The sequence below is a fragment of the Corvus kubaryi genome, unplaced genomic scaffold (assembly GCF_017639235.1).
Source record: "Corvus kubaryi isolate FWS band 111438036 unplaced genomic scaffold, C.kubaryi_AGA036_p1.0 37396, whole genome shotgun sequence".
Taxonomy (NCBI): domain Eukaryota; kingdom Metazoa; phylum Chordata; class Aves; order Passeriformes; family Corvidae; genus Corvus; species Corvus kubaryi.
This window is the reverse complement of record NW_024581135.1, coordinates 258,560-268,479: the sequence shown is the minus strand read 5'-3', so window position 1 is coordinate 268,479 and position 9,920 is coordinate 258,560. Positions and strand designations below refer to the sequence as shown.

General features: G+C 44.3%; 1 protein-coding gene across 4 annotated transcripts in view; it reads left to right on the top strand.

Moving 5' to 3' along the window:
- Positions 1–2,544: 2,544 nt before the first annotated feature.
- The window catches only part of TANC1 (tetratricopeptide repeat, ankyrin repeat and coiled-coil containing 1), a 68,958-nt gene continuing 61,582 nt past the window's right edge, over positions 2,545–9,920 (top strand). For 2 of the 4 annotated variants that reach the window (XM_042041305.1, XM_042041303.1), the window contains exon 1: positions 2,562–2,642. The gene's annotated coding sequence lies outside the window, so the exon portion shown is untranslated. Of the gene's footprint in view, positions 2,737–9,920 lie in introns of all 4 variants that reach the window. The other 2 variants (XM_042041308.1, XM_042041304.1) reach the window with 2 other exon arrangements.

Genomic DNA, 9,920 nt, shown 5'->3' with positions numbered 1-9,920 from the left:
CATGGTAAGTGCGAGACTGAGGAGAGCCATAACCTTTGTGAGAAGAAAGAAGGAAAAGCTGAAGAATTTCAGTGGCTAGGAATGGATAAATCATCCGAACAAATGAGTGGGAGGAGCAGAGGGCAGAACAGTTAAAGTAGAGTAACAGCTGTGAGCTAAATTCTTCCCAAAAGGAAGCTACTGATGAGAGCAAAAATCTTTACATTCCTGATATCAAAAGCATTGCTCTACTGAGACAAACAGGGAAGCACCAGAATCAATTGTGAGCGTTACTGTGAAGCAGCAGGACCTAAATCCAACTGACTGTAAATACTATTTCAAAACTTTTGGGTTCATATCTAGAGGACAAGAGTGCGAGCACTGGACCTGCTGAGGAATAGATCCCACAACGGTGGAGTCATAGCTCTGTTTCTTGTCTCAGATTTCAGAGACAAAGACAAAATCATAAAATGTTGCCCAAACTTTGACATTTCCTCTGAGAAGGAAAATACCTTTATTTCCAGATATAGGCCTCATCACATTGGCAAAATGTAGGGAAGAGAAGGTGATTAAGAGGATTCTCCATTGGAGAAAAGACACTGTGCTGCTGCTGGCTGAGGTGCACACAGCATCCTCCCCTTGTTTTGGAACCAATCTTCAGCTACCAAGCTGCAGAAGTGATGGTGAAAGAAGAGTAATGTCACTAATTGCTGTTGCTGTCGTCACCCTGAGGGCTTTGTCTCCGGTTCCTCTGCTCTTCTGACACCAGGCAAGGCAGTTATGGCCAATGTTCTGTAGAGGATGTGCTGCTTGTGTATCAGCCTGTCATTTCTTTCTGAACACATACATGGATTGTCTTGTGCCCCTTACAGACACATTGGAAGACATTCTGTGAAATGCTCGCATAGTGTAGAAAATGTTCTAGAATACTCTGGCACTGTAATTTTGCAGTTAAATTCAGATTTAGTTTTTCATGATGAATTACGCATGAAAATCAATCAGAGTTTGTACAGAAAACAGCAAATCCTTATTTATCCATTTATAAGTGTGTTTTAGATTGTCCCTACATTTTCTTTTTTTTGGTGTGAGGAAGATTCATTTTTGTATTTAATTATGTGGAATTGTAGAGGTTGTGTGTAGCAAGGCTAAGCACTTTGTCCTCTATGCAGGGAATAGCTGCAGTGTTGGACACTTGGGGTGGAAGAAGCAAGCAGCATCAGGCTGGGAGAGAAAAACCTGTCAGCTGAGTGTTTCTGCCGAAATTTTTGATTGATGTGCTCAAAACAATGGCATGCAGATCACCACTGGTAAACCTATGTTATACTTAACATAGTTAATACTTAAAACCACCAGGCACTTCAGTGCTAACCCCATTGATGGGAGACTGTAATCTACGTGTGACATTCCCAGCCAGAGATAATGCCCTTTGGTGACTACTTTGGTACAGCTCATTGGGGTTTTACCATGGGTGCCTCACAGTAAAATTACCAGTACCTTGGGTGTTTTTCTCATTTTTTGAGGAGTTAAATATTTTAACACTCTTGCTGCCTGGCATAATCTTCAGCCTTCGGATCAGTTTTGTGGATTTCTTCTGCACTCTCTCATTTTTCAGTATCTTGGAAAATATGGATGGATAGACTGAGAACAGTGTTCACTGCTGTATTCAGAGGTAATGCCACCTCTACACATGCTTGCTCGTTTGTACAGGTAAAGAACACACTGGCTTTTTTTGGAGCAGCAGCATTGATGTCGTGTGGCTTTGCCATGGCAGTCCCAAAACCCTTTCAAAGGTGCTGCTTTCCAGGACCCAGTTTGTCTTTTTCTGTGTTGTGGGCAGGGCCACACTCCTTGTTCCTACACCTGGCATTTCTAATCCGGCTGTCTGAAATGTCTCGTATGGTCCAGTTCAGAAAGTAACTTGGATCAGTCTGAGATCTTCACAGAATCGGTCAGTTTGAAAAGGACCACAGTGGGTCATCTGGTCCAACCTCCCTGCTCAAGCAGGGTCATCCCAGAGCACATGACACAGGATTGTGTCCAGACGGTTGCTGAATTTCTTGAATACCAGCACCTGTGGAGGGAGACTCAACAACCTCCCTGGGCAATCTGTTCCAGATCTGTCGTTATTATTTATAGTATTTATGTTATTTATATTCCACTCATCTTTTGCCGTGTGCAGCTTTTATAAGCTCCGATGCGATTACTTTCATATTCCTGATGGAAGGCTGCTTTGGTGGAAGCGGATGGCCTCCGGTGCGGGGCTCGGGGCAGGAGCCCCCAGCCCCGAGCTGTGCCTGTGGGCTCTCAGGAGCGGAGCTCAGCCGGGCAGAGCCCACGGATGGTGGGGCGCTCCGAGCAGCACACGACCCCCGGGCCCGGCTCTGCGGGGCTTTGCGGCCGGTTTTTGTGGAGCGGGACCTGGGCTCGCTGAGGGGCGGCCCGACCCAGCGGGCGCTGCCCTGTTCTCTCACTCCACGCTCCGGCCCGGCCCGGCCCGGCCCGGCCCCGCTCCGCCCCAGCCCGTCCCGCGGGGGGCGGGCGCTGCCGCCGCCCCTCCCGTGAGCTCATCCCGCCGACGCGCCTGCCCAGCCCGGAGGAGCCCGGAGCAGCCCGGGCTGGGCCGCGCCGCGGAGCCCGAGGCGAGGGGTTGGGCCCGCCGCTGGGTGAGACCTCCCTGTCTCTCCCTCTCCTTCCCTCCTCTGCCCCGCGCCCGGCCGGGCCGGGGGCTGCGCGGGGTCGGCGAGCGCGGAACCGCCGGTAAAACTTTCTGACGGAGGAGCGTGTGCGGGCATGTCGGGCAGGCCGGGGCCGGGGCCCGGGCCCGGGGGCGCGGGGCAGGGCAGGGCGCGGAGGGGCGCGGCCCGGGGCCAGCGGGGGCGGCCCACGGCCCGTGAGTGGCCCGGGTTGGCCGGGGCTGGTCCGGTTCGGGGGAGGCGCTGCCGGGGCGAGGCCCGGCCGGGATTTCCGCCTCCCCGCCCTGCACTGTCACATTTCGTTGACTGGTGCGGTTTTCGATCCTTTAACAGTAAAGATTTGGGGGAAAAGAAAAAAAAAATGCTGCTTTCTGGAAAACTTGGTTTCTTGGTGGTGTTTGGTTTTGGTATTAGAAAGTGAGGAAGAGCCGCTGGGAACAGGCACACGCCCGGGCAGAGCCGGGGTGCGGGTTCGGCCGTGCGCGGGCTGAGGCGGGAATGGTGCGCGACACGTGCGTGTCTGTAGCAACGACCTCGTTTTGACGGCTGGAACTGAAAGTCCTGCCTTAGAGGTCATCGGTGTTCCTGCTGTGGTCTCAAGCATAAAAGGATAAAACGATAACTTAATTCGTTTTTAATATGTGAGTTACTAATAGTATATAGTAACAGTATATTTTAAGTCATGCTTTCTAAAGCTTTCAGATTTCTCAGTACTTGTTTGCCATAGCCTCATAATGTCTATTTGTTGGATAGGGGACTGGGTCCTGAATTACTGTTTTCAGAAATAGAGTGTGACTGGAGACATCTTTCTGTGAGGGTGAGCCTCCGGGGGAAGAAGGAGGTTTCGATCCGCTTCAATGTGATGCGGAATGTGTCCCCTGCCCGTGTTCCCTGTTCTGTAGCCCCGCGGGGCAGGGTGGCAGTGATACTCGCCTGCTCTGCCTCACATGATGATTTCTGACGAAGCCAGTGCTGCTGCACCATTTGAAAAGCCAGCAGCTGAGGATGTGGGAGGTTTACTTTGGGCTTCTGTGACTGCTGGGTGTAAAAACAGTTGGCAAGAGGTTCATTCACTGGTGTGGAGTATTTTAAGTGTTTTACTCACCCAGCCTACTTCAGAGTTTTGCAGGATTATTCAGTACACGCAGAAGTCCTATGTTACCTTGTATTTTTGATAGATGTTGCTTAAAAATAACCTGATACTTACAAAATTGAAAATATCAGGGAATAAGGGAAATAAATGTGATACCTGAGATCCTAGAAAATTTTCTCCCACTGTTGTTTAATATACAGTGGCCAAAAATGAACCTTTCCCATTTGTTCTGATCTGCTGTTTAAGTGCTGTTTAAGTGAAAAATAGTAATACACTATTAAATAATGCCAGTGAGCAAGGTAAACAAAAATACTGTTTCTTTTTGCCACTGCTCACGTAGTGTATTTAGAGCTTCATTTACATGGATGCTCTAAAGTGCTGGTTGCCTTGCTTTCTCAATGTAGCTAACCATTGGAATGTCCAAATGGTGATGAATTATTTCTGCTTTAGAGCCAAAACATATTTGGTTCATGGCCAAAGTTGCTCAGCTTCCCGTAAGAGTCTGTAGGAAAAAGACATTTTGTGTGTCTGACCACAGTCCTGAAGTTGATGCCATGGCAACTTCGTGATCTGAATTATATGTTGGAAGGAAGCTGAGCAGTCTTAGCAGAGGTGTTTGTTTTTCTTTAGCTGAACTACTTCGTCTTATCAAGATTAAACCTTTCTTTGAAGGTGAAAGATTATTTATCAAGACTTCAAACTCTTGTGCGTATGAGAACATCAGCCTGATCTGTTAGTGATTTGTAATGACACCCATAAATATGTAAATTGTAGTTTATATCCATGATTTTAAAAGTAAGGTTTATCTGTAGAGATGCTGTTTTGACTAAAAGTGGTATTTCAAGCTCTGTCAGGAGCTAGATCTTCATGTGTTCCAGAAAAATAGAGAAAGGTCAGCTTTAGGTTTTGTGTGTAGGAAAGTTTGAGAAAACTGGGTTAGTTCGTGTCTTTTGATTGCTTTCAGCTCCAAAGACTTGATGTGGAGGTTGGTGAGTTTTTTTATCACAAAGCTGTGGTAATGGAAAAAAAATCTCAGCATATGGCCTAACAAATGTGTAAGGCCTTATTTCTTAACAATACATTTGTGTATAGGAAGCACCACTGTTAGAAAAGTGTTTTCTGAATGTATTGAAGGCATAGTGTAACACCAGACTGAAGAAACCCCAGAAGCAACCTCTGAAACATTACGTGCTCCTCACTGCATTTGGTTTTGTGTTTAACTTTAGTTTGATAAGTGCCTCTTTTTTTTTTTTTTTTTTTAATAAGTTTGTTTCTGTGGAGCCTTAACCTCTCTGATCTTATCCTGAAGGGAAGTAAATAAAGGGATCAGTTGCTCATTAATGCAGAATATCTACTGTGTGGTCTAATGTTAATGTGTCTGCTTGCTCTACTGTCTCCTACTATCCTTTCCTCTTAAAATTCATTGTTTAGTATGACTGAATTAATCCTTCAGTATTCATTGTACTTGAGAAGTTCTGTAAAGCTATTTCAGCATGCTTAATGGACTAGATTATTTATCTAAGTATAAAACTCTAGAGCTCGTGGGATGATCCCTGTGCTGTATTTGGGCTCTCCACAGACATGTCAGAGTCTCCTGTGGTGTCCGTCTGCTGCTCACAGGGATGCAGGAGAGTCTGAACTGGAGCACAGGTTTTCTTTCACTCTGTTTTGTGCTTCGGTCAGACAGGGTGCTTTTGGTCTCCTTTCATAACTAAAATGTCCTCTTGCTCCCCCTCGCTGTCTTTCAGCTTCATAAACCTTCAGAGGTTTATCCAGTGTAGTGATTTCAGATTTCTGTGCTGTGTAGGTGATACATCACTGTGTAGGCTTTTTTCGTCCATCACTGTCACTCCTGCTTCTTGAAGTATATGCATTCTAGTTCATGTTCATGGAATTACCTTAACTTTTGAAAGTCCTGTTTCTCTTGCTGTGCTTCAGGAATTCTGTTTTTGCTCTCCCCCTCACCGAGAGGATGCCTGCTAAGCTGTAGGCTTAATCTGTAAAGGTACTTTGTTACTAGAATGTTCAACTGTGCAATATCTTGGCTTCAGTGCTTGGCTTCCTTGTGTAAAGTATGGAGATACTCCTATACCTGAGGGTCATTCATGAGAGTGTGGAAGCAAAGGGCCAGGCAACTGTGCCTGCAGGAGTTATTTTTACACTGTGTGACTGGGAGCATTGCTGGGACATGGACTGAAGTAGTATCACCAATTTAGTATTTCACACCTTTTCTCCTCTTGATCTGGAATTCTAATTTCTAATGAGGGTGCCGATTTAAAAGCAGAAGTTCCTCTGGCTTTCAGAATGAATAGCTGTGCAGATCAGCCAGCTTGGCAGATGTGAGGTGTTTCATTGGTGTCCTGCCCCATGGGATGTCAGTCCTTGGGTGTTGGCAGAGAACGGGTTGTTCTCAGCCTCACAGGCGGTGTAATGCCTCAGCTTGGGATTCTTGCTGGGCTGCAAAAGTGATGTTCAGTGATGGCAGTGGCGAGTTCTGCCACAGCCCTTAGCAGAAATTTAAATGTTTGCAGTCAAATCAAGAGCTGCCTTTACAGTCTTGATGCTGTTGCAGTTGGTGGCAATGCTCACTGAATTATGCCTATCTGACCTTTTTCTGTAAATACTCTGTGTCAACAGGTGCAGGGCTTATGGTTTGCAGTGTTTGTGAGGTGACTGACTTGGTGAGGCACTCTTTGTGAAGCACTTCTCAGGTGCTTTTGCAGTCTAAATGGCCAAAATAATTTTGGGAATGCAGCTGATCGTGAAGTCATCTAGTTCTTCCTCATGTGCATTAGGGAGTTCAGCTGTATCTAGATGTGTATGAAATTGGAAAACTATATGCAGTTTAGAGGTCTAAAGATCTTAAATCGAGGTCTATTTAGATCTTAAATATTAGAACTATGTAATAAATATATACATTATATAAAATATATACAAAGTTACAGATCAGTATTTTGAATATCTGAGGTTTTTTTATCAACTGCCTTTAATTCATGGTGATGTTTTAAAGTTAGAACTTGTGAATTATCATTACATACAGATTACCTCCATGTTTTAGATTTCTATAATATAAGGTGGTGTTAAAAGAGAAAAAAACTCCACAGCCTACAGTAGAATTGTTTGCAGTGTCATTTTGCTCTGCAGCAGAATTTCCCCCTGATTAGTGATCCAAGTGTTACTCGAATTTATCACCTTTTTATTTTTAAGAAAAGATGCCTGGTGGCCCAGCTCTGTCAGAATTAACCCGTGTAGAGGGTGTGCCAGGTGACAGTGGCACGTATCTGGCCTGGCACACAGGGGTCACAGCTGTGCGGAGGCCCAGGGATGTTCTGAGCGTGACTCAGGACAAGCTGTTGGCACACAGAACGTAGGGCAGTGGTGGAGTGTGGACATGGGAGCTTGTGGCCTTGCAGGCAGGAGCCTGAATGCTGAAGCTCCTTGTCTCTGGGTTGTTTCTTACCCTTCTACCTACATACGCCCCTATCTAGCTCAGACAAATCTGTAATTAAACTATTCAAGAATTAGCATGTTTGCAGCAGAGCCTGAAGACTTTGTAAGGAACGTTTTTGGCTTGATGCAGGCTGTGGTGCGTCCTCTCATTCCGATGGCCAGGCACCCTTGGCCACCGTGGAACCTCTGCCTGCCCTGTGGAGGTCACCTACCGAACAGTGGAAGCTGGTGTCACCTGTGCCTCGGAGCCCTTCAGGTGCAGTTTCTGAAGTGTGTAGGATGAGAGGGTGAGGGGCTGCTGCTTGTTTGCTGCCTATTTCATATATTTGATAGTTAACCACTTTAAGACCAAAGGGTTCTGTAGAATGTTTGCTGCATTATGCTGAAGTTGTGTAAATGGGTTGGGGTTTTTTTGTGTTGTTTTTGTTTGTTAGGGGGGTTTTTTTGGCTGGCTTGTTTTTTTTAACACTCGATCTTAGTCTTGGTTAAATTTAGCTCCAGCAGGAGAGAAGCTGGAACTTGTTAGTGCACAGGAAATGCCCTGACCGGAGGTTTTTGATGTGTGTGTTTGTGTGTAAATGTGAACTCCATGATGGAGTTAGGCCTGGGGGCCTTTGGGTAGGTCACAATGGTTTTACATCTTTAAATGTTGTCTTAGTTTCTGGTGGAACTTTGCTACCTTAAGTATTAAATATCTCTTAACTTGTCAAAAGCTGGTAGTTTTAAGTTAAGTCCAAAGCTGTTGCTCTTAAAACAGCAGAGGTGTTTAATTGCTGAAAAGACAGTTCAGATTGAACTGCTTCAGCTCTATGTGGAAAAATACTAGAATTTGTGCAGTCTAAAGATTGTGCTTTTTTCTTCTCAGTCATCTACAATTAAACTAATCCATTTCTATCTTAGCAGACATCTCTTCTTTAGAATCTATATTTCTGACCATACTTTAACAATTAAGTATTTGAACAATATCCAAGTAAGAGTAAACAGAAGCACAATATGACCTTTGCTTTTTGAAGTTTAAATCAGGTGGAAGTTGGTAGACACTTTAATGTGTAGGCTGGGTTTGATTCTTTTTCTGTGTTGTGTGGGGTTTTTTGTTGCTTGTTTGTTTTTGTTGTTGCTTTTGAACAGGAATGACAAAACACAAAATATTCTTAGTGTGAGTTTTAGAGGGAGACTGGTTTTGTGTTTTACACCAGAAATGCCTTTGAGTTCAGTTGATTACTTAGTTAATATGCTTCAAGATCTGTTTTACACTGGGCTGAATACCAATGATGTCACAAAGGGATTTTTTTTTGTGTTAGTAAGGACTGAATTCCTGGATTTTTTTTTACAAAATTTGCCAGCAATTGAAAGTTTGAAGAAGCATATTACTGCCACAAAGTGTGGGCATGGTAAAGTAAAATTTTCAGCGCTTCCCAACTACTGATACAGAATGTTTGTGTTCATGCAAGAATTGCTTTGAAAAGTTAGGAGACAATGTGACAAGACATAAGGGGGGAAAACTTTGCTTTACCCTCAGATAAATTATACTTGGCAAAGGTAGACTGGAGTATAGGAGCATTGTGCCTTCTAGCATCATGTACTAACCTGTTGTGCAGTTTCAGAATTCATTGGTATATTCAAAATTCTACGAATACAGAGCTAGTGTGTATGTTTTTATTTATTCTCTTTCTAGGCCGTTCTTTGTGCCACTGTGGTATGTCACCAGATATTTTCTGCGAGTTTGCAATAAGTCACACAGTGATTGATGGGAGCAGCTTATATAGTGTTTTACACTCATTTTGAGGTACTGGGTGTAGTTTGAAAGTCTGAGGGAAAAAAGACCTAATTAATATTGGGTGTTTTCCCTGACCAAAAATGCTGCACTTTGTCCTTAAAAGACAATAAGGAAAGGAGAACAAAAGTGACATTAAATTATTTTGTTCTGCTGGAGTTCAAAGCTTTCTAAAAGTCAGCACCAGAGGAGTATGCTGAATGGTTTGTCAGAGAGGACTTTTTTCTCTTTTTGCTTCCCCCATGCCCGTGCAGAAGGTTGCCCCGAGGCTCTCGCACCCTCCATGCAGTGTGTGCCACCAGAACTGCCTTGGGTCACATTGGGGATCTGGGCTTCTCGAGAAAGCTCCTTTTGTGCGTCCCAGGCATCTGCCTAGCTGGCATCTGAGGAATCTCACACTGTCCCTCAATCTGGTAGAAACAAGTTTATTTTCTACCTCTTTTCATCATCTGCTAATAGGAAAAACAAGTGCTTTTCTTCTTACTAAGTCTTGCTTGAGCCTCCTTTCTTCAGTTCTCAGCCTTCCCCAGGAGAAAATCGGAATTTTGTTTCTCTGCAGTTTTTATTCTGTTGGCAGGATTTTGAGCTGAGTGAGTTCTTGTTGGTGTTGCATCTCTTATCTTTGTGTATCAGTGAACTTGACTCATGTGATGTACAGTGGGCTTGTGAGCATCTCAGGAGCAGGTTAAGGGGAGGCAGTATATGCTGCTTTGGCAAACTTGTAAAGATTTGCACAGACTTAAGATTTTAATGAATAATTACTTTTTTTTTTTGAAGTACAAAAGTTTGTATTCCACTAGTAGTCAAATTCTGGTTGTGAGGATTTAAATTTATTTATTTTGGACACTTGCCTGTGGAACGAATGCTTTCTGGCATCTGAGTTAGAAGCTTTAGTGGTGCTTGGCTGTTTAATTACTGAAAACAACAGGAC